The following is a 23,749-nucleotide window of genomic DNA, read 5'->3' on the forward strand; positions in this document are numbered from 1 at the left end:
AATAACTGCTTTACAAACTTGTATTTCTACTATAATTCTGCAAATAGACTAATGTATTAAAATTATTTTTACCTGTCATATCTGCGTCCAAATCGATGAAACATAGATCATCATTTACACTTACGCTATGTGGAAGATTGTCTACGAGTATCAATTTCCTACGAGTGTCATTTCCACGTGACACAGGTGACTGATGTTTCTATACAGGTGTTGGAATTTTAGAACCCATTAAAATTCTGTTTAGTCGCTGGTGTAAGCGGGCTCTTAGTTAGGGAAGGCATAGCAAGTCCACGTTTTGAATTTAGTGTCGGAAGTTTAGAAACATTTCGAGTCCGTTTACCCGTGACACATGGAGAGACGTAGGTTATTAGCGGCGGTGGTGACGGTGCCATTTGTTTGCTGCCATGAATTACTCTAGGAAAATTTTGTCGACACATTTGATAACATAAATTAAATTTAGTATTCAGTGTTTCCAACCTTCTCAAACAATCGCTACATATTTTACCGCTTCGAACTTTGATGCCTCCATATTTTTCTAATAACGCTGATAATGTGTTTGTCGAATATTGCGTTTTTGTTTTTTCTGATAACCACACACAACGCAGTTTGAATGAGTGATTTTAACTGGAGTTTTAAAATCCATTTTTTTTTATAAAATATCCTTAAGTCAAAAAATTTTATCACATATTTATTAAACAAACAAATTATTTAAAATCTTATACTATGAATTTTGGATGAAGAAGCTGATGATTACAGTATTATATTTTTGAATACACAAACAACTTGACTATCTTTAGAAACCCAATTAGTTATGCTTAATTACAATGCAATTATCATTATAGTAAGTTACCAATAGATCTAGATTTCTATACTTATTCTACAACATGGACAATATAAATGACTGGAAGCACTTATCAGTTGTGTATTGTTTAAACCTTCATAGCTGTACAAACATGAACACAAAGGACAAAACAAACAAATACAGGAACACAGTGGGGCACCGCCTTGGAACGGTCAGTGGCAAAACCACCACTGGGGAGCTTAAACCGGTTTATGGTGCACCTAACCTCACTCTTACCCCCATCATGTTCCAAAGTCACAAGACAGTGTAAATAAAAGTAATCCCCGCCAGGTGAAACCCTAACATACGTAAAGGCAACAGAAGGTATGTAATGTAATACACAAAGATGTCCTTGTAGATATAATATAAAAATGCAATCCTTAAAAACCTAAAACGCATGTACTCAATGCCTTTGCAGAAGACAGAGCAACAAGAGAAACACCCTTAAGGGCCCGACGGAACAGGCCAGAAGACGGAATTCAAAATAGCTCAGTCCTGGTGGGATTTAAGAACTACTAATCATAGAGTCATCCACCTGATCCGCCAGACACAATCAAAGAGGAAAGCGTAGCGTCCAACTGTAAAAGGGTTGAACACCAAACATGCGGTGTGTCTCAAAACAGTTGGGTCATAACCTCTTTTCATAAAACGTTTAATTACTTTACTAAATACAATTGACATGACCCAAAACCGAAGTTTGTAAACCACATCCCAATAAAAAGTGGGTTTTGATATACCTTCCCGCAGAAGTGATTTTAAATTGCTATTGTATTTTAAAACAAAATCTGAATTACGATAGTAAAATTTAGAAAAGCATTTTCGTAATTTATAATAACGGTAGCCCTGTTGAAGAAGCTTATTTGTAATAAATAAGTTACGTTCATTGAAATCTTCAACATGACTACACGCCCTTGCAAACCGAATTAACTGAGAAATATATAACCCATAAGATGTAGCCTGGGGTACATCTCCATCCAAATGTGGGAAATTTACAATACTGAAATTAAAATCATCCCTCTTGTCATAAATTGTGGTATGTATGAAATTGTCGTAAATAGAGAGATGTAAATCTAGAAATGAAGTAGTATTATCCGAGTTGTTAGTTTTATTTAACTGCAGCTCCCTGGGATATATATGTTCCACTAACTGATCAAAAAACGAATTGTCCATATTAAGTATATCATCCAGATAGCGTGATGTATTATTAAATGCAGTTATAATGTCTGCTTGTGTATCTTGAGAAAGGCTCAACATAAAATCTCTTTCATAACAATATAAAAACAAATCTGCAACAAGGGGTGCACAATTTGTTCCCATTGGAATACCAATTACTTGTCTAAAAACCACATTCCCAAACCTGACGTAAATATTGTTCAATAAAAAGGAAAGGGCTTTACAAACTTCGTCACAGGTCCACATAGTAAAATTCTTTACAATGCAACTAGTAAAAAATGCTTTATCGAAATTGCAAGCGAGAAAAGTAGCATTTTCTCTGGCAAAAGTTTTTTGAATTAGGGCAGTAAGTTTTTCCTTTATTAAGTTATGAGGTAAAGTCGTATAAAGAGTGGAAAAATCGTAAGTACTGACTGAAGACACCCTGTAATTTTCAATTCTAAATTTATCTAGGATTTCGCCAGAATTTTTTACCGACCAAAATAAGCTTTTACCCGAGTTTTCGTATACTTTGTCACAATATCTTTTCACGTGGGCTTTAACAGCAGTAAGGTATGATGTTAATAACTTGGAAATATTTGTGGTGGTACAGGAGCTTGAATTAGCGATAAAACGAGCTTTATATGGCTGTTTATGTAATTTTGGAATCCAGTACATAGTAGGAAGTTTAATTTGCTGGTCATCTATACGAACTTTCAAATTAGAAACTTCAGTGATGTGAACATTGATCAATCGTTGTTCATCAGAATTACTCGGTACATAAGTTTTGGTGCTATTTAGTTCGTTTCGTAAAACATTTATATAATGTAAGCGTCAAATGATGATAATATTGTTAGCCGCCTTGTCTGCTGGAACTAAAACATATTTAGAATGAAATTCTTGGGTTCCTTTTTACAGTTGTCTTAAAGTGAACTTGGGCTTAGGTGGAAGTAGGTGCTCATTTGTTTTATAAAATTTAATACGGGAATCGACAATTTTAAATATATTACGTTTCCAAGAGGATAATGCATTTGAATCAGCATTTTCACGTCGGCACCATTTTACACAAAAAGTTTCGATGGATTCTGCAATCTGACCACGACATGCATCAAAGTCGATATTTGATGGGAATTCTGTATTTAGGCCCTTTAAAAATAAATTACGAATACGTTTGTCTTTGATGATATCAAAATTACCAGTGATGACATGGTCTGCATCTGGGTAGCAAAATTTGAGTGTTCACAATCACAGGAAGTTGGAGTATTAGTATATACATCTAGGTCTGAGACGATTTTATTGTAATTGAATATAATACTTCTTACAGGTGTTTTATATTTATAACAGATAATCGGAACTTCAGAGTTTCTGAAATATTTAGGCACAGAATCGATGACACGTTTATCCCGAAATATACTAGGTACATCGATGAAGTCAATACCTTTATTTACAAAACATATTTTAAGGAAATGTCTGTCATGGTCAGATTGAGTGTCGATATGTGGACGGAGAATATGTTGCGTATAACTTTGAATAAGATATGATACAGTGTAAAATGGATCTGTTTGAATAACACACTGGTCCGCTTCTTCGTCGAGATTTTTAAGGGACTGAACAGATAAAGATGTGAGACGAGAAAGCATCGAGTGTCTGCCAGAGTTAGACAGAATTAAATCAAGGTCGGCAACAGACATATTGACTTTAGATTTACGCTTAACATTACCATTGCGTCTTATTCCATGAGAGCTAGCTTTACGTTTTCTAATGTTTAAAATTGAAAAGATGTCAATATCCGGGTTTTTAGAGATATTACCTTCTTGATAAATGTTATTATTTAAGCCCAACGGAAACGGTGACTGTAATTTTTTTATCCATTTGAATTCTGCTAAATGTCTGGCTTTGATCTTAAAACTAGAGGTGGCAGATCATATACGAGTTGTTCTACTGGCTGAATTGTAACCTGATCAAATGTATGGCCAGATTTACGAAAGTGTTAGCCTGGCTATTTTTAGATTAGTGTTCGCGCGGTGGGTTATTGGTATTGATACAGAAATCTGTACGTTTGTAATCGGCTTATAACTGACTCTGTATTCGCTAAGACAGATCAGTGTAACAGACTACCAACACAGGTAAACAAACAGAACAGGTATAAAACCACTAAAAGCAACAAATAGGAAATTGAAATAGACGGAAAACTTGACCTGGTTACATACTTCTCCCCTTTCTGAAATGACGTCCCGTCATTGTCATAGTAATATAGTTTTACGTCGTATTTCCTACCAGGTCTAAGTATAAATCTATTTTTACTAAAATATACATCTATCTACAAAATATCTATATATACTCTACTACTAAGAGCACTATACAATAGATATATCTTTTAAAAATATGATTTTTACAATTGAAAATGCGCGTTTTAGTAATTTTACAACACAACCTATTGGGTCAAAAATAATATTCGCGCTACAAAATCAACATGTTCAAAAACGGCGCGAAAGCGTAACAATATAAAACAGTAAAACAATTAAATAGCATTGTAACATTTATTTTATTAATGCTATCCTCCTCCTTGCCAAAATTGCGTCCCTGCAATCACATAAATACAAACAAGACATTCGCTGAATATGTATTAACATGATAATATTACATTCATATAGTCGTTTATTTCATTATAGCATTAATAATGTTTCTTGAAATCTCACTGTCAATCTCGTCTAAAACACCTGAAGACATGACAAATTGTAGAGCATATATCCGTATGTCGCAAGGAGCCTCTCTTTCCGTATAATACATAATCGTCATATTTCGGATGCTTCGAGCGAGTTCTAACAGATCTTGACTTCAGTATTTTCTGTCTCAGTTTCAGCGTTATTCATTGTTTCTTCGGGAAGATTCGCAGTCTTAAGTAGTCCGGTTGGCTCTTGGATTTCAATTCCATCTGGTATGAGGTTATCAATCTCTGCACTTGTATCTTGGTTGGTTTCGATGATATCTTGAACTTCTTTTTCTCTACTTGTTGCTTTCTTTGTCGTAGTCTGACTTTTTAACTCTGTATCTTTTGGTTATCTGTTTAATTCTTCTGTTTTCTCGACTGTTTATTTCTTTTACTTTCTTGACTGCTTTTGTGTTGTTTATGTTTTTCTGTTGTTTTCGATACCTGGTCTTTGTTGCTTCCAGATCCAGCCTTTGCAGAATCAAAAGTCTTATCAGACTTAATTGAACTATGTTCTTCTACTGTCTCTTTTACCTTTACTCCATCTGTTTCTAGCTTGCGATCAGGAAGTATATGAGCGTCCCCATTTGTCTTTGCTTGCGGAGCAATTACAAACACCTCATCATCGCTACTATCTTCTGACAAGCCTGGTGTTTCGATTTCAACTTCTATTATGGATGCATCCTTTTCTGATTCTTCTGAACGAACTATGTCATCTTGTAATTCTAGAACATTCTCCGCTTCATCTGTTTTAACCCTGTAATGTACTGGGAATAGAGGATTGCGGTGTAATGTCCTTATCTTCTCTGATTCATTACCTTTCATTACAAAGACAGGTATATCATCTCCTGGCTTTTCTATAACTATGTAAATTTCATTCTCGTATTTATCAGCTATCTTGTGTTTGCCTTCTCCTCTAGCAAGTATTTTTACGAGAACTTGATCATCTATTTCCAACTGAGTTCCTTTAACGTTCTTATCGTAGTAGTATTTCTGTTTTCTTTTTGCCGTGTCAACATTTGCCTCCACAATTTCTTTTGTTTTCCTGATTCTTTCATGTAGATCTTCTATGTATTCTTCAGTTGTTCTGTTAACTTGTCTATCAGTTCTTGCATTTTCAAACAAGACATCTATTGGCAGTTTCGGTTTACGCCCAAACATGAGTTCGTAGGGAGACAGTCTTGTTGACCCATGTGGTGTACTGTTGTATGCAAACACTAGGGAGTTGATGTATTTCTTCTCTTCCAGTCAGCTTTTTGAGAATTTTCCAATGTGCCGAGCGTATCAATCAGACTCTTGTTGAACATTTCAGGCCCAGAATTTCCTTTTGGATGGTATACAATAGTGTGTGACTTCTTCATGTTTGTTAGATGACATAATTCTTTTATGAGTTCACTCTCTAAGTTGGCACCTTGGTCTGTATGTAATCGTGTAGGAATTCCATAATGTAAGATGAAGTTGTTGTAAAATGAGTCTGCTGTTGTTTTTGCAGTTTGGTTCTTTGTTGGTATTGCCACCGCAAATTTTGTAAAATGGTCTGTAATTACTAAGATGTTGCTGTATCCACCTTTAGATGTTTCAAGAGTGAGGAAATCCATGCAAACCAGTTCTAAAGGGTAAGTCGTATTGACGCTGACTAGTGGTGCTCTACTGTTTGTTGGAGTCTTTCTTCGCAAACATCTATCACATTGTTTAACCCATCTCTCTATGTCTGAGGTCATGCCTGGCCGCCAAAAGAATCTTTCTTTGATTAACTTAGTTGTTCTTTCTATCACTGATTGGCCCATGTCAGTGTGTAAGCCTTTCAATACATCTTCTTTGTAACATTCTGGAAGGACAAGTTGTTCAACTTTTTCTTCATTAATCTTTACTTCTCTGAATAAAATGCCTCGTTTTATCTTGAAGTTCTTGAAGTTTCTTTTCATTGTCAAATCTTGTTTGTTTACTGACTTTTCTATTATCTTTTGGTCTATTGTGGATATTCTCCATTTTCCTATAACTGGATCATTTATCGGTTTCTTTCGAAGCTCTCGCATCTCTATTTGTGCCATTGGTGTTCCAGGATCTTCTGTTACTTCTAAAATATTGAGATCTACGGCTGGCAGAGTTTCAACATAGGGTGTTGTGTCTGTTAATACACTACATATGGCTCTTACTGCTTCTTTATCTAGTTTAAGTCTATCTTCTTCAGTATATGTATCAACTTGGTGGTAAGGATATCGACTCAGAGCATCTGCCTCGTGTTCTTTGACCCAGGGCGGTACAGAATTTCAAAATCGTACTCCCCTAAAGCTGCTGCCCATCGCTGTCCAGTAGCGTCTGATTTTGGTGATGTTAAGATATGGGTCAATGGATTGTTGTCAGTAAATACTTTGAAATGTTTTCCAGCCAAATAGTCTGCAAATTTCTCTGTTACTGCCCACTTTAATGCAAGGAATTCTAATTTGTATGTTGAGTAATTCTTCTCTGATTTTGATAAAGATCTACTGGTATAGGCTATCACACGTTTTCTGTCTCCTTCCTTCTGATAAAGTACTGCGCCAAGAGCAATATTTGAAGCATCAGTATGTAGTTCGAATGGTTGATCAAAGTTTGGGTAAGCTAATATCGGTGGTGAAATGAGGTATGACTTTAATTCATCAAATACTTTCTGTTCTTTCTCAGTCCATGTCCAGTTTTTAGTTTGTTTCTTCTGTTTGCTGCCTTTCTTTGATGTTGGGTGTGGTATTAGTTCAGCCAATGGTCGTGTGATTTTTGCAAAGTCTTTTATAAATATTCGGTAGTATCCAGCAAATGACAGGAAGGAATGCAGCTCTTTTTGGTGTAGATGGTGTTGGCAAGTTAAGAACTTTTTCTATTTTAGCAGGGTCAGTGTCAATGCCATCTTTGGTAACAACGTGGCCTAGGAAATTGACTCTTTCTTTGAAGAGCTGGCATTTTTCTGCAGCTAGTTTCAAATTGCAGGCTTTCAGTCTTGTCAAAACTTGATCTAATCTGTCTAGGTGTTCTTCAAAACGATTACTAAAAATGATCAAATCATCTAAGTAGATGAAGCAAATTTTCATGTTTAATGGTCCTAAACATTCCTCCATCAATCTCTGATATGTGGCAGGACTATTGTTAAGTCCGAAGGGCATCCGATTGAATTCCCAAAAGCCCAGTGGTCCTACCGTGAAGCTTTTTCTCTCTTTATGTTCTTCCTCTACATCTACTTGGTGGTAGCCCGATTTCATATCAATTGTTGTAAAATAACGAGCACCATGTAATGAATCAAGTTTTTCCTCTATTCTGGGTAAGGCGTATGAATCTTTAGAAGATTTTTTATTCAATAAACGGTAGTCAATACATAAGCGAAGTTTATTGTTCTTTTTCCTTACCAGTACCACAGATGAAGCAAAGGGTGATCTGGATGGTTTTATTATTCCACAGGACAACAGTTGTTCTAGATGGGCTTTTACTTCTTCTATCATTGAAGGAGGTATTTTTCTATGCCTTTGTTTAAATAGATTTGGGTCAATAAGATCTATTCTATGTTTAATCTTGTTGCATAGTCCTCTATCTGTATCACCAGTGCTGAATATATCTCTGTGTTTCATAAGTAGTTTTTCCAATTTCTTTTTCTGTTCTTCAGATAATGTTTTGCCATGATCTATATCTAATTCAGATCCTATTTGAATTCTCTTTCTGCCTAGCTCTTCTTCTTCTATTCTGTTCATGACATCTTCTGTTATTGTTACTGGCTGCAACTCACATTACACTGACTTTGGAGATATTGTAACTGTAATTGTGGTCAGGTTTGACAAAGTGACTGTGACCTTTTGAGAATCTTTATAATTGTAATGAATAATGCTTGGTGTAACATCAATGAAGTCAGGTATGCCTGCATCTTTTGTCTCTTGAAGTATTGCTGCTGTGGGCTGGTGGTCTATTTTCTTGTCTATTGTTTATTTGATATCTATTGTTTCATTTGGTTTCAATAAAACTTTGTGTGGTAATGCACATTTGACCAGACCAAGTTTATTCTTACTGTGTTTCAGTGTCCTGTCTCTCAATAATAAAGTCCTGAAACAAAAGTACCATGGAAATGTAAGCTTTGCTGTTTGAAGGAATCTGTCACCAAATGTTTGCTTGCAGTCTTGTTGAAGTTCATTTAATATGTTGGTTCCAATGATGACTGGAGTTGTTGTTGAGAACTTGGTGTCAGGTGATATAAGAAATAATGCTGGCTGCTTTTTTGAATCTGGAACACCTCCAAGAGTATCAATTTCCACTTCAATATATCCGAGTACGGTAATGTAGATCCACCTGCACATTCAATGTACAGAATTTCTGTCACAGGACTAAGTTCAATATCTTTGAAGTGTGAATCATAAAATGACTGTGACATGACACTAACTGAACTGCCTGTGTCCAATAAGGCATTTGTTGAAACATTATTAATGTTAACTGTAGTTATATTGGCATCACCAACTAATTTAGGACATTCTTTGTTGTCTGTGCTCTTGTCTGGTCCTTCAACTAGTGCACCTACTCTTTCAAGTCTTTTCTGATGACATTGTATTTAGTTAGGCAGTTTCTTGCAATGTGTCCCTTTTCTTCACATGTATTGCATTTTGGTCCAAGCTATTTGAAGTCAGTTGTCCATTCTCTAGCATAGTGGCCTCTGTTTCCACATCTGTGACATGCTCATTTAAATGTATTACCAGCTATAGGTCTTGATGGATCATATTGTCCTCTACCTCTACTAGGATTTCCTCTATATCTGCCAAAAGGTCTGCGTGAACGTCTGTTGCCAAAAAGGAATCTTTGTTGATTGGATCTTTCAGTATCTTTTTGCATTTCTAATGCTTCAATTTAATCTTGAAGAATCTTTATTCTTCTACTTTCTGAGCTGCATTGCAAGATTTAACTTTTGAATCTGTTTGTTTCATGTCAGCTTCTGATATTCTGAGTTCAATTTTAAACTTGTTATAATCCTCTATGGTGTCAAACTTGTATTGTGCAATGTGTTTCAGTTCCAGGTTTAAACCTTGAAGTAAGACCTCTTTCAAAAGCTTTTCATTTCTAAGTGGGATGGCTCCTAAGTCTACTGCCTGAGCATAAAGATCTTCCAATTTTTCTGCATAATTACTGATGGAGTCATTTCCTTGAGTACATGAGTAGAATTTCCGCATAACTGACTCGGGGTTTTCTATGCTGCCATATGTGCTGTTCAATTTTGTATGTACATTTTGAACTGAAATTCCAGTGCCTAGTCTTCTTACAATATCACTGGCTGTTCCTCTTAACTCATTCTGCCCGCGCGACGCATTATTGCGTCGGCCGATTGTTATCTGTACACCGCGTGCCGCTTCTAAGCGGTGTTGTTATCTACATCTGGAAACCGCACGCCAAATACATGCGTCTTTACAGTAATAGCTCTGAATTCCGCGTGACGCTTTCAGTCGTCACATTTCATTGGTCTTAAACAAAATCTTTTAGTTCTTTCTAACAAACCGGACCAATCAAAATATTTTTGGTGCGTAACATTTTTTGAACATAAATAAAACCGGACATTGTGAAAAAATGCGTGCTTTCGCTGAAGAAAGCTGTAAAAGCTACCGCCGTTCAAGCTATAATTTGTTTATTTTGTCGAAGCCTGAAAATTACTGATGATTTTTTATATGATCGAAACATAAAAAAAATAAGTAAAAGATGAATAAATAAATACATACCAACGAAGACTCACTGAGCAATGGCAATTGAAATTAACGCAACCCAAAAATATAAACTTTTTCGCTCGCCGCTATGCGGCAAATAATGCCATCTGTGGGATCAAACAATTTTACGGCTAAATGAGTTTACTTCTGATTATTATCGTTCTTACGTTTTATTTACAATAAAATAATCATTAAATATTGTACCAGCATTTCATTCAAATCTGTCAAAATTTAGCGGAGATAAAAAAAACAGCTACGGAGCTAGAAAAGGCGTTGAGTATATTCTTTATAAGTACGGTATTGTTAAAAAACTCACTTCAGTAAAGACAGACGTACATAATTACTGCACAAAAATAACGTGCAGTCATCATACCGATCAAAATGCAAGAAAATCTCATTAAAATTATTTTATATTTTCATACCGCGTGAACTTTGTCAAGTGACGATGCACATTGAAAGGAAAAGAACTGAAATATTTTCTTTTACATATAAGATTAAACTGTCATGCACTCATGCACACCATACCTTTCATTTTACCTATGCGATATGACAAGGCTCATGTGTGTACGAAAAAGAAAATCATCTGCGTGGGCATCTATTTAATATTTATTTATTTGTTGTTAAACTTCAAAACTGTCTCTTGATCTATAGAATAAACTGTTAATAATAACTCAATCATTTTGACACTATAGAAACTCTACAAAATTGTTTCAAATTTCAAATTTTCATAAAGTACATGTTTTCTAAAAATTAGTCCAAAATAATCTCATTTTGAGGCTAATAGTTTCTGTCTAAAATAGTTGAAATATTTACTTATTTTCATTTTATTACATCTTCATATTAAATACATACACTAGTTTTATGAGAAATAACTTTATTTTGATGCATTTTGATTGCCTTAGTGCATATAACTGAGTAAAATCAGTGTTAGAAAATGACAATAATATGTATTTAAAATTATTTTTAAGAATTGTTCTTATTTGTTGTTTAAATCTGTGTATGATAAAATTTAGCATTTTATAAATGTTGTTTAGCCCAAACAAAATCTTACGAGGGATTATGGTCATTTGTTTTGTGTCTTTATTTCAATAGTCTGTTAAAAATGACTGTACCACACAGCTGCATGAAATTAGCTTTGTTGTGTAGCTACTTATATTTACTTACAAAGAGTGCAAATTCCATACCTATTAACACATATTTGATGTGATATGTAATTAATTAATAACAATATCCCAAGCAAAAAAACTACAAAATCAATGTTATCTCTCAAAACACCTCTAGGTATTCAGGGGTAGATTGGCTTATCAGCAGGTGGTTGAAAGATAAATATCACCAGGATAGAAGTGGAAATAACACTTTAGGACAGAATGAGTTAAGGCCCTTCTGATTCCAAGCATTATTTGCTCATCAGTGAATGCGTGTTCCTGAACTAATGAAGCAATTTCATATTTAAATGCTTCCCGTGAAACTTCTCCTTTGTTCATATCACCAGAAAATAAGGATAATTTTTCGGAAATGATGTGAATTCCATCCCTGTACTGATTGCATTGGTGAATTGTATGTTGGTGTTCCTGTATTTGTAGAAGGAGTATCATGTATCAGTGTTGTTGCAGATACTGTAGTACTACTAACTACTGGTTTTATTGTCACTGTTGTTTTGACTGTTGTCATTCCTGTTGTTGTTGAAGTTATGACTGGCTTAATATCTACATCTGATAATGATAGCTTCTTTTCAGCAAACTTTTCCTCTTGTTTCTTGTTGTAGGACTTCAAAAAATTTTCAAGTTCTTCAGGACTGCCATCTCCAGGATTCAATTTGTATGTGCGTAATGCCTTTATCCAAGTCAATTCTTATTCAGTTAAAGTATGTTCAGATATTTTCTCTATTTCAGGTGTACCACCAGATGCCGTATCTCCCTCTATTTTTATATCTGCCAATGTGTCATCTTGACCATTTATAATGTATAGTACAAACTATTATTATTCACTTCCCTGAGTATCAATAACTTTCACTTCAGAATTTTTCAAACTATGTTCAGTGTCTCGATCACTGTATCAGTTGAAACAAAACATCAATGTCACTATCACTGTGTTTCAATTATGAACAACTTTCAAAATAAATTTCAATTAAAGAAATTTATAACTGTAGCAGTGGCCAATCACTGTAGTATATCACTTTTATTACAGTGTATAGCAGTGTTCACTCACTGTAATATATAACACTGCAATATACAACACTCTTTCACTTTTCTTTCTATATATACAATTTCATTTAAAATTCAAAAAATTTTCTGAATTCCAGTTTCAGTGATGTATGGTATACAATACGCGTATCACAAACTTCACTTCCTTATGTATACCGAATCTAAACTTTCACTATCCTTAGTTTGTTGATTTAAATAGCATGCAACTTCCAACGCAGTATGTATGCGCTATAAATAATTCAAAATCTTTTCCGGGAAATCAAGTTCAAGGACTGAAAAATTTCTAAGTCCTTTTTGAAGATTAAATCAAAGGACTCTCCAAGGATTGAATAAAATATTCAAAGCCTTTTTCGCAAAATATAGTTTATTATATTCAAAGTCGCGACATTTAATTTTAAGACGCAAACGTATAAGTGTCCGACCAATGAACAACTCTTTTTCAAGTGTTGATAAGCCGCTGGCTTATATTTAGATTCAGACTATTAGTATTAAATAATAATGATCAATTATTTTTATAATTGATACTACTTTTTCTAAATTCAAACTTGTAAACCAAGTCTTGTTTTTATTCCAAGTACTTATTCTTTATTTCGAAAGACTAAGTACAAATGCAAGCTCTTTTCAAAATTTAATTTTAGAATAAAAAGAACAAGTACTTAAATTCTAAACACTGAAAAACATTAAAGTTTAATTTAGATTTTAAATTGAATCAAAAACTTCAAAATGTTTTGAAACTTTTAAAGTGTAACTCACTATTAAACTTTTTTATATCCGCAACTTTATATTAAATTCCTGTAAGAACAGAAGCGCAAATAATCAATTTGTTATTTGCGCAACGATTTGGAAATCGGGCAACCTTATTTACATTTATTTTATGGGCAGGGTAACTGTTATGCGCGTTTGGTAAATGAGTCTGCGCTTTTAACTCCCGATAAAATTGAATCTCGTAAGAGGGCTAGACTTTTTGGCTTACATAAAATTGTTTAATTTTAAAACTGACGGTGATCAGACACCCGTTAAGGTGTGAACTGACTTGGTCGCTGTGCTTAGTTTGTAAAGAACAAGAAATACATAGATCTATTTTTTAAAGTAATCAGCGTATTTATGCGGTAATTTCAATGAGATGTTCACATCCCTGCTAGTTTACGGACTTTAAATTTCTGTTGAAGACGGTATTAAGAGTCATTTGTTATAGGTGTTAGAAAACTTTAAAATCACACCAAATATCCAAAGTATATTTTATAACAAAAGTTTTTGTTTTGTGTGTTTTTTTTGCTTTCTTTTTAACGCCGTAGCTTGTGCGGAATGTCGATCCAGCACTATTAGCAAATCCTGAAATGACGCCGATATTTCAAATATATATCATTTCTTGCAGATCAGATCGTATTGATATTTTTAAATGTTTTATAGTACAAAAGAGTAATTTTCGCCAGAACGTGAACGCATTTCTGTTGCTGCGCAAGATGTGTGTCCTGCGCTAATAGGAAATCTGGGAATTACTCTGATAACATGAATATCTGCCATAAACCATGTTAATTTTCACATTGTTTAACAATTACAGACTAAAATTGTAAATCTTGGTTTTAAAAATATGTCATAATTTTGTTTCAACATCAGTAAATTCATAGCTGTCGGTAATCTACAATATGACACAACATGCAATAAAACTCAAACATGCGTGAAGGTGAGATTTCCTTCGGATAGCACACATCGTCCTCTATTTTTTATAACTAAAGTAATTTTACTTCATTTGAATACTCAGAGTCATTTATACCGGATATTGAACATAAAGAAGACGTACATGAAAGATTGAATTGCCACACTTTTAGCACATTTCACCATATCAATTTTATCACATTGAAAAAGCGCAATTCTTTTTTACCAACGTGAGCATATCTCTTGACATGGCTAAGATTAAAAACAAAATTAAAATAAGCAGAATTAAAAGACGAGTCTTGCAGATCTTTGATACTTATATCATTTTTTAATGTTTTATAGTGAAATAGATAGAATAACTAGTAATTTTCGTTAAAATGTGAACGAAATTTTACATTTTGTAGCTGCGCAAGATGTGGCTAAGATTAAAAATTTAAATTAAAATAAGCAGAATTAAAAGACGAGTCTTACAGATCTTTGATACTTACATCATTTTTTAATGTTTTATAGTGAAATACATAGAATAATTAGTAATTTTCGTTAAAATGTGAACGAAATTTTACATTTTGTAGCTGCGCAAGATGTGCGTCCTGTGCTAATAGAAAATCTGAAAATAACTCCAATAACTTGAATATCTTTTATAAACCATGTTAACTTTTACTTTGTTTTCCGATTACAATCTTAATTTAAGCTTTGCAAATCTGAATATAATGTTACATCAGTAGCCTGCGCGGAATGTTGTTCCTGCGCCAATAGCAAATCCTGAACTGACGCCGATATTTCAAACATATTTAAATTCCAAAAGATACTATTTATGTAACTTATTAAAAAATGTTTTTGGAGTAGAAAAAAATAGAAAGAAAAGTGATTTTCGTCATAACGAGAACGAAATATTACATTTGTTATCTGCGCAAGATGTGTGTCCTGCGCTAATAAAAAATCTGGAAATAATCCTGATAACTTTAATATCTTTCATAAACCATGTTAACTTTACCATTTTATTTACCATTACAGGCTGAAATTGTAGCTTTTGCAAAAATGAATATTTTGTAACATCTGTAGCCTGCGCGGGATGTCGGTCCTGCGATTATAGCAAATCTTGAAATAAAGTGATTTTCATCAGAACAAGAACGAAATATTACATTTATACTTTGTTATCTGCTCAAGATGGGTGCCCTGTGCTAATAAAATATCTTGAAATAATCCTTATTACTTGAATATTTTTCATAAACCATGCTAACTTTAACTTTGTTTATGGTTACAGACTAAAGTTGTAGCTTTTGCAAAGACAAATGTAATTCTAAATCTTTAACCCGCGTGGGATGTCAGTTCTGCGCTAATAGCAAATCCTGAATTCAAATATATTTCATTTATAAAACATATCATTTATGTACCTTTTAAAAATGTAGTAGAAAATAAATAGAATAAATAAAAGAAATATTATATGTTTTATCTGTGCAAGATGTATTTCCTGCGCTAACAGAAAATTTTAACATTACTCCGATAATTTCATACGCTATGTCAGCTTTAATATTGTTATAACATTACAGACTAAAATTGTAGTTCGAATGTAAAGTTACTGCGGGATGACGGTCCTGCACTAATTGCAATTCCTGAAATTACAACGATATTTCAAATATATGTCATTTCTTACAAATCTAATTGATATTATTTGTTCATGCTTTTATAATTCAAAATTAGTAGCAGATTTGTAATACCTCTACATTTGATAAAAGGATCAATCTTTCTATTTTAGGTAAGTATCAAACCATGACACAAAAAAAATTATTTAAGTCATATTTTACTTATTTATTATTAAATTGTATTGTACTGATATGTATAAACTGTTCGCCAAAAAAATGACAAGTATAATATTGTGTTATTGTTTAAAGATGGGGGGGGGGGGTGGGGGGGCGGGATATCGCGTGAGTTAATAAATATTGAAGAGAAATACCTAAAATATCAGCGTAATTTTGCTTTTAGCGCAGGCCAGGTAATCCTTGGAAATAACCAGCGAAATTAGATAAATATATACGAGATTCATGTTATTAAAGGTTTGGTGAGGATTTCTTAAGCTATTTTTTGATATTGCTTGCAAAATAAAGGCCTATTGCAATAACAAATTATAGTATCATATTTTATTCCCTTTCTACAAAAGGAAGTCGATTTTGCGCTAATGTCAATATATATTCCTGTAATGAAGACGATATTTCTATCATCCTATTTATAGCATTTTTTCGCGATTTGATATTTATGCAGGCCATGCAAGCAGCGAAATTAACCAATGTAATAAATTATTAAACAAATACATGATTATGAGATTTATGTATTTTTTTAAGTTGGTGCTTATTTCTGAAGTTGTTCGTTGAAATGTTTGTAACAATAAAGACATATTACAATAAAAAATAATATATATTGTAAATATTGAACTAGTTTTTTTTTGTTATACTATGATTGTTGAAGAGAATTGAGCCGCGCCATGAGAAAACCAACATAGTGCGTTTGCGACCAGAATGGATCCAGAAGAGCCTGAACATTCGCGCAGTCTGGTCAGGATCAATTTTGTTCGCTAATTTAAGGCTTTGAAAGCAAACAACATGGATCCTGACCAGACTGCATGGATGCACAGGCTGGTCTGAATCCATGCTGGTCGCAAACGCGCTATGCTAGATTTCTCATGGCGTAGCTCCGTTTAATTGAATCACTCAATCAAGAAAAAAACCAGCCTGAGAAATATCCAATGTTATCATTTCCTTTGTTGCTTTGATCGAAGTATTAGCGCAAGACAAGCATCTTGTGCAGATAACAAATGTAATATTTCGTTCTCGTTATGACGGAAATCATTTATTTTTTTTACATTTATTTCCTACTCTTAAAACTTTTTTTTAAAAGTTACATAGATGGTATGTTTTAGAAATGAAATATATTTGAAATATCGGCGTCATTTCAGGATTTGCTATTAGCGCAGGGCTGACATCCCGCGCATGTTACAAATTTAAATTTTGCAAAAGCTGCAATTTTAGTCTGTAATCATAAAACAAAGTTAAACATCACCTAGTTTATCAGAGACATTCAAGTTATCATTTACTATTAGCGCAAGACACATCTTGCGCAGAAATGTAAAATTTGCGTACTCGTTACGACGGAAATGACTTTTTCTATTTATTTTCTACTCTTTCAAACATACATGTATTTTTAATTTTTAAAAATACATAAATAGTATGTTAAAGAAGTGAAGTTTTTTTTTAAATATCGGCGTCATTGCCAAATAACACAATCTATTGTGTTTGTACCAAGGAAATCAACTGCAAATTATGTCAAAACAATCTAGAAGGATAAATAATGTCTGTCAGTCAAAGGAATAATCAAACAGACTAGTTTAAACTTTTGTTGACCAAAATACAATGGTTAAGAGTGTAAAAAAACAGATCACACCTGAGCTATGTTTATTTTCTATGATCTCTTGGATAAATGTATTCAAGATTGCCTTGTATTTATTCTATTTAAAGGATAGTTGCTTTAATTAGTGTAAATACCAGTTAGTAAAGAACTTACACCAAGATATTCAAACACTTGAGAAGAGTTAAATATTATGTATGCAGTGATACTCTCTCAGTCTACAATAATCATTCTAAGTAACTTTTCAGATTTGCAGCTGTCGAAACCTGAACCGTAAACACGAGTTCAAGATTTTTATGCAACTGCAAATTTGAAAAATCTTTTCTCAAAAATATGGTACTCACTCATACGATGACCGGGATGTACTAGAGCTGCATCTGTAATTCTATCAACAGGCCGCTTGATCACAAAACAAACAATGTCTTATATGTATCAACAAAGCATGTACATCACTCCACTAACACAACGTCATCAAAGTATCATACAGTATTGTCCCAAAGAATGATGAACCTCTTCTATAAAAGTAAAGTTAAATGGTCAAAATTCTTGTTGAAATCACCACAACTGCGGTAATTAGAAGTAAAAAGTATTAAACTCATCAAATCTATTTTCAAACAGATGAAAATTCTGTAACCGATACTGGTATATCTGAATGTTAACAGTTTGTGTCTGTAGATCGGTTGTTTCCTTTAACATTAAGACTTTAAAAGCAGTTTACTGTAAAGTTGTCGACTTTTCTAACCACAAATTTCCAGGTGCTTGTTACACTAAAGTCTTGTTAATTCTGACACTATTATTAAAGCACAGTTTACACTGCTATCAATGCATAGTTTACACTGATATTAATGCACAGTTTACACTTTAAATACCGATAAGTGTTGTAGATTATATAATGTTGGGCGCCAGTTGTGCCCAGGTGAACTTATAAGGTATTACTTAATTAGTAGAAAGTCACTGGGCTCCAGCTTGTATTCAGTGGTACGGGTTCTAAGAACTACAACAACTGATCTGTACTGTGGTTGAGATGTATTCAAATAAGAAGCCCTGTAACAAAACACATTCATAACCAAAGAGCTTCAAATACATCAAATACATGTATACCTATAACTATAAACACAGCATATATACTAGTCCAATATTCTTACGGGTAATACAATCACAAAATATCACTCCTCCATCTACACTGATCAAGACTATTCAACAGTTACAAAATACATGTACATACAAATATAAAACAATGATACAATGTAATTTCACCTACCAATTGTGGATCAGGCTAACTGGTTATACCAAGACCAATACACACAACGCACTGACACTGTTCAAAGTCACCTCTCTATCACACACATCCAACGTGCTGGCTGTGAACCTGGTTACTGTAAATTAGCAAATCTAGTGTGAACATAGAGATGAACATGTGACTGCACCAATCACCAATATATTATTCAATCAATAAGGCGGCCATCTTGAATTCAAAATGTACATGACAGAGTACATATAAGTTACGTAATAATTATCATTTTAACAAATAAAGCATAGCTCATTTGTGAACATTATTTACAAGAAATATATTAAAGACAAACAGAAGCGAACCTGAAGTATCACAGAACCCTGCCACAAAGATACATGTAGCAACCATCAACAAAATAAACGACAAAACCATCTGACAAGCTCCGTGGTCAGCAAAAACTGTGTAGAAACTACCCAGGTGACAACAACTCAGGTAAAAACGCAGGAGTGAGATATACCTGAATGAGCTCAAGAACGATAACTCACCCAATACAGATTAACAAACAGAACAGGTATAAAACCACTAAAAGCTACAAATAGGAAATTGAAATAGACGGAAAACTTGACCCGGTTACATAAACATACTGATTCTCATTATATTCTGCCTTGAAATGTTTATTTCTAAAACCACAGTCATGTTTTGTCAGAAAAAAAAATCTAATTTTAAATGGATAGAAAATATGATAAACTAAGGTGACCCCATATTGGCAAAAGTGACACCCTATTGGTGAATCGGACAGGTTTAAATATTTCTTCATAACTTCAGACATAAAAGATCGATTCAAATAAATCAAACATTTATGCGAATGCTAGCAATAGTTCTAAGTGTTCGTAAGTTTAGATATCATGAAAGTCTAAACATTCTTCACTACATGCTAAAAGTGTAGATAGTGATCCGCTATTGGCGAGTTATCTGTATTGCCTGCCCGCACTCACACAGGTAATTGGGCCATCTTTAAGGTCAAGCCCCGAATTGCCATTACAGGACAGCACCAGTCAAAAGTTATCATGCTGTCCTAAAACATCCTATAATTTGGACTAGAACTAGCCTACCTGCACCCACCCCCCCCCCCCCCCCCCCCCCCAAAAAAAAAAAAAATAAATAAATAAAAAGAAAACTGCATTTCAGTATTTCATATAAAAGTCATGCCTCATTTAGATTTAGAGGTGAGATATTTATAAACAAACTAAATGAACATATATCAAATAATAATCACAATAAAAGAAAATACCTTACTACCGGTATGCTGAACCTTCGAAAATTGTATTGTCACAGTTACATTTATTCTGCTGCAACACCTAGACAATCTCATTTTCATCTTATAGGTAAGTTTTATTGTTACAACTGAGCAGCCTGATGTATGTATGACTTTTTACCTAATAAATATAATAGTCAGTGTTTTAAAGAAGAGTTAAATGTATTTTGCCAGTTTGATCATAAATTTGATATGTCTTATTTCATTATCACATAATCATTACAATTAAAAAGTCATTAAACCCCTATTTTTGAAATACATTGGTCCATCTTAACTTCCGGTATGAACTCATGAAGTCTTGAACCCGAAATTGTGAAAAGTAAACGTATTTCAGAAGAAATAGAACGTCTTTTATCAAAACAAAATATATACAGTGATTTAGAAAGAGAACTGAAACTGTAAGAGTCTGAAGAATACATACTGTTTCGTACCGTGAAACAAATTTATGATGTATTGTCACGATCAGGTGATTGGTTTGTTTACTTTAGACCGGAAGTTTATAACGCAGTGGCGAACCAGGATTTTGGGGGAGAATGGGCACAAACGTTTGGTACTTACTCAACACGGGACATGCCGGTCACGTGAGCGGCAAGAAAAAAATTCTCCACAGTTTGTTAATAAACACTTCGGCGTACGCTGGCCACGTTAGCTGCAAATAAAAGATATATCTCGCATAACATATCTGACAGAAAATACACATTGTGAATGCGAATGACTTCTTTTCATTAACAGTTCGATGAACATCACCAAACTCAGGTCTTAGCATCTTTGTAAAGGTCCTTTCTTAATTTTTATGCTTTCCAAAGGGGGGAGCATATAGTCGCCAACTAATGTCCGTCCGTCTGTCCTCCGTCACACTTAATTTTTGTCTGGAGGATAACTCAAAAAGTATTAAAGATACCAAGATGTAACTTCACACAATGATAGAGCTCTTTGAGAGGAAGTGCAGTGACAAGAAAGCTTAACTCTAGGCAGTCCCATTTTTGAATTAACTCCCTTTTTTTGAAAACCTTATTCAGGGCAAAACTTGAATACTATTAAAGGTATTGACCTCATACTTTACAAATTGATAAAGGTCAGTGAGAGGGAGTGCAGTGACAAGGAACCATAACTCTAGGTGGTCATTTTTTTTGGAATTATCTCCCTTTTTTGAAAACCTTGTCCGAGGTATAACTTGAATACTATGTAAGATATTCACTTCATACTAGTCTTTAAATATTGATAGAGGTCAGTGAGAGGGAATGCAGAGACAAGGAACCATAACTCCTTGTTGTCCCATTTTTTTAATTATCTCCTTTTTTTGAAAACCTTGTTCGGGGCTTGACTTTAATACTATGTAAGGTATTGACTTCATACTTTACATATTCATATTGGCCGGTGAGAGGGAGTGCAGTGACCAGGAACTATAACTCTAGGTGGTCCCATTTTTGAATAATCTTCCTTTTTGGACGCTTCTTGTCCAGAGAATAACTCAAAAAGCAGGGGTTTTTTTCTAGCTAATTTGGGAACATAGCCTATACCCCCAAAATTGGAAATTTTGACGCGTGAATGTTCCAAATTGGAAAATATTTAGTCCAATAGGATAAAGTAAGGATGTGTTTAAGCACTTTCTCATACACTTGTTTCACATTTTAGAACATCTTTAACATACTTCCATTATAAAATTTTCCATAATTTGGTCAATTTTTGTGCAGTTTGATGAATTTTTTTTCAGAATGTAGATTGGGAATTTTTGCACTAATTTTGGGAAAAAACATACTTTTTGGCATTGGGAATATATCGAATAACGGCTATAAAAACGGCCGAAAAATACCCCTGAAAAGTATTGAAGATACCAAGTAACTTTATACAATGATAGAGCTCATTGAGAGGAAGTGCAGTAACAAAGAACTATAACTCTAGGTGGTGCCATTTTTTAATTATCTCCCTTTTTAAAAACCTTGTCGGGGGCATAACTTGAATACTATAAATTATTGACTTCATACTTTACATGAAAATGTACATATCCATAGAGAACAGTGAGAGAGAGGGCAGTGTTAAAGAACCAAAACTCTTGGTGACCACATTTCTCATTTACACAACTCCCGTATAGGAAAGGCCCCTTATGCGACAGCAATTTCAGGGAACATCCATCGGTGTAAAAATCACCTTGGGTTCACTTTACTGATTTTAAGGTAGGTCTGCATCATGTTTGATAAACCGGAAGTAATGGCGTAACGTCATTTATCCGGAAAACAAAGAATAAAGCCTGGACTCAGCATACGGAAACGAAAATCATTTTATGGATTAATGGAAATCCATGGGTAGGTTTATTAATACAACAACGCTACTATCTATCTAACGACAAAATATGATATCAAAACGCCTGGCAAGTTAATTTTTTCTCCATAATCTCTTGAGTAAATGTTTCAAAACCTAACTTGGTCTGTAGCATGCTTGTAAGGTACTCTCTGTGTTCGATACAAATAGTTCTGCTTGACTGATTTTAAGGGCCACCAGAGGTGAAAATAGAAAAAAAAACGTTAAACAACTCTTGAATGGCTGCATGAATCATTACCAGACTTGGTCTGTAACATCTTTGTAAGGTCTCTCTCAATTTTTTTTAATGGTTCTGTTTGACTGATTTTTGGAGCTGCCAGAGCTCAAAATAGAAAGACCTTTTAGACTAAACACAGTTGCTATTGTTCATTTTTCAGTGTGTCATACATATCAAGGTCATATCGTCAGTTTCAGGTGAGTGACTTAAAGCAACCATTGCCCTCTTGTTCGTTATTGTTGCTGTGTGGTAAGCATTAGATTAGCTGTTTTTACTTGGACATTTCAGATTTTATAACGACTTATGCTGTTTCGTTGGAAAGAAGATCTATTTGCATTAGTTGATAGAAGGAAGTGATCTATGTTTACCAGAAGTCAAACCAAAACCTAGGGTACAGTTAATATTTTTGTTCAGCAGTTTTGAAACTTAAATATATACAGTCAAACTTGTGCTAGCGACCACCCGTGAATAGTGACCACCTGTCGACAACGACCAGTCTCTGGTCCCCCCTTAGAAAAATACTTATAAAAAGGCCGTGAAAAGCGACCACCTGGCAACCGCGACCAGCGACCGGTCTGATTCATTCCCAAGGATCATATGTGCCCCCAAATAACGGCCAAACTGTACCGTTCCGGCATAAAAATACTTAAATTCTGCCGAATTTTCACCTTATAGCAAACATAATCATTACTGCTTGACTGAAAATTTGCAAGTTTGCACCGGCCGAATTAATACATAGAACATAAAGAAAGCAAGAAGCTGTGAAAATACTTTTTATCAGCATGATAATGGCTAACTGAGAAGTGACCCTTCCCCCCGAATAAAGACCACCTGTGAACAACGACCACTTTTGTTTGTTTCCAAGAGTAGTCTTTGTTCACAGGTTTGACTGTATGTAATTATGGTCTTTCCCAAAAGTGCTGTTACTTGTAAGTACAGTGAAACACCACTTAGCTTGAGGTCCCGGGCTCACTAGCAATTTACATGTTCCATAGTTATTTTCCAT

General features: G+C 34.1%; 1 protein-coding gene across 3 annotated transcripts in view; it reads right to left on the reverse strand.

Annotated features, from left to right (window-relative positions):
• LOC123543283 (transport and Golgi organization protein 2 homolog) overlaps window positions 1-23,749 on the reverse strand; it is a 133,101-nt gene that overhangs the window by 30,681 nt on the left and 78,671 nt on the right. Inside the window, exons 1-3 of one of the 3 annotated variants that reach the window (XM_053519061.1) lie at window positions 19,255-19,394; window positions 18,923-19,037; window positions 18,006-18,176 (exon numbers count right to left, since the gene is read on the reverse strand). The exons of 1 other annotated variant lie outside the window; for it this stretch is intronic. The gene's annotated coding sequence lies outside the window, so the exon portion shown is untranslated. Of the gene's footprint in view, window positions 1-13,359; window positions 13,482-18,005; window positions 18,177-18,922; window positions 19,038-19,254; window positions 19,395-23,749 lie in introns of those variants that run through there. One more of the 3 variants, XM_045317947.2, reaches the window with a different exon arrangement.

This window comes from Mercenaria mercenaria, chromosome 12, assembly GCF_021730395.1.
Source record: "Mercenaria mercenaria strain notata chromosome 12, MADL_Memer_1, whole genome shotgun sequence".
Classification (NCBI taxonomy): Eukaryota; Metazoa; Mollusca; class Bivalvia; order Venerida; family Veneridae; genus Mercenaria; species Mercenaria mercenaria.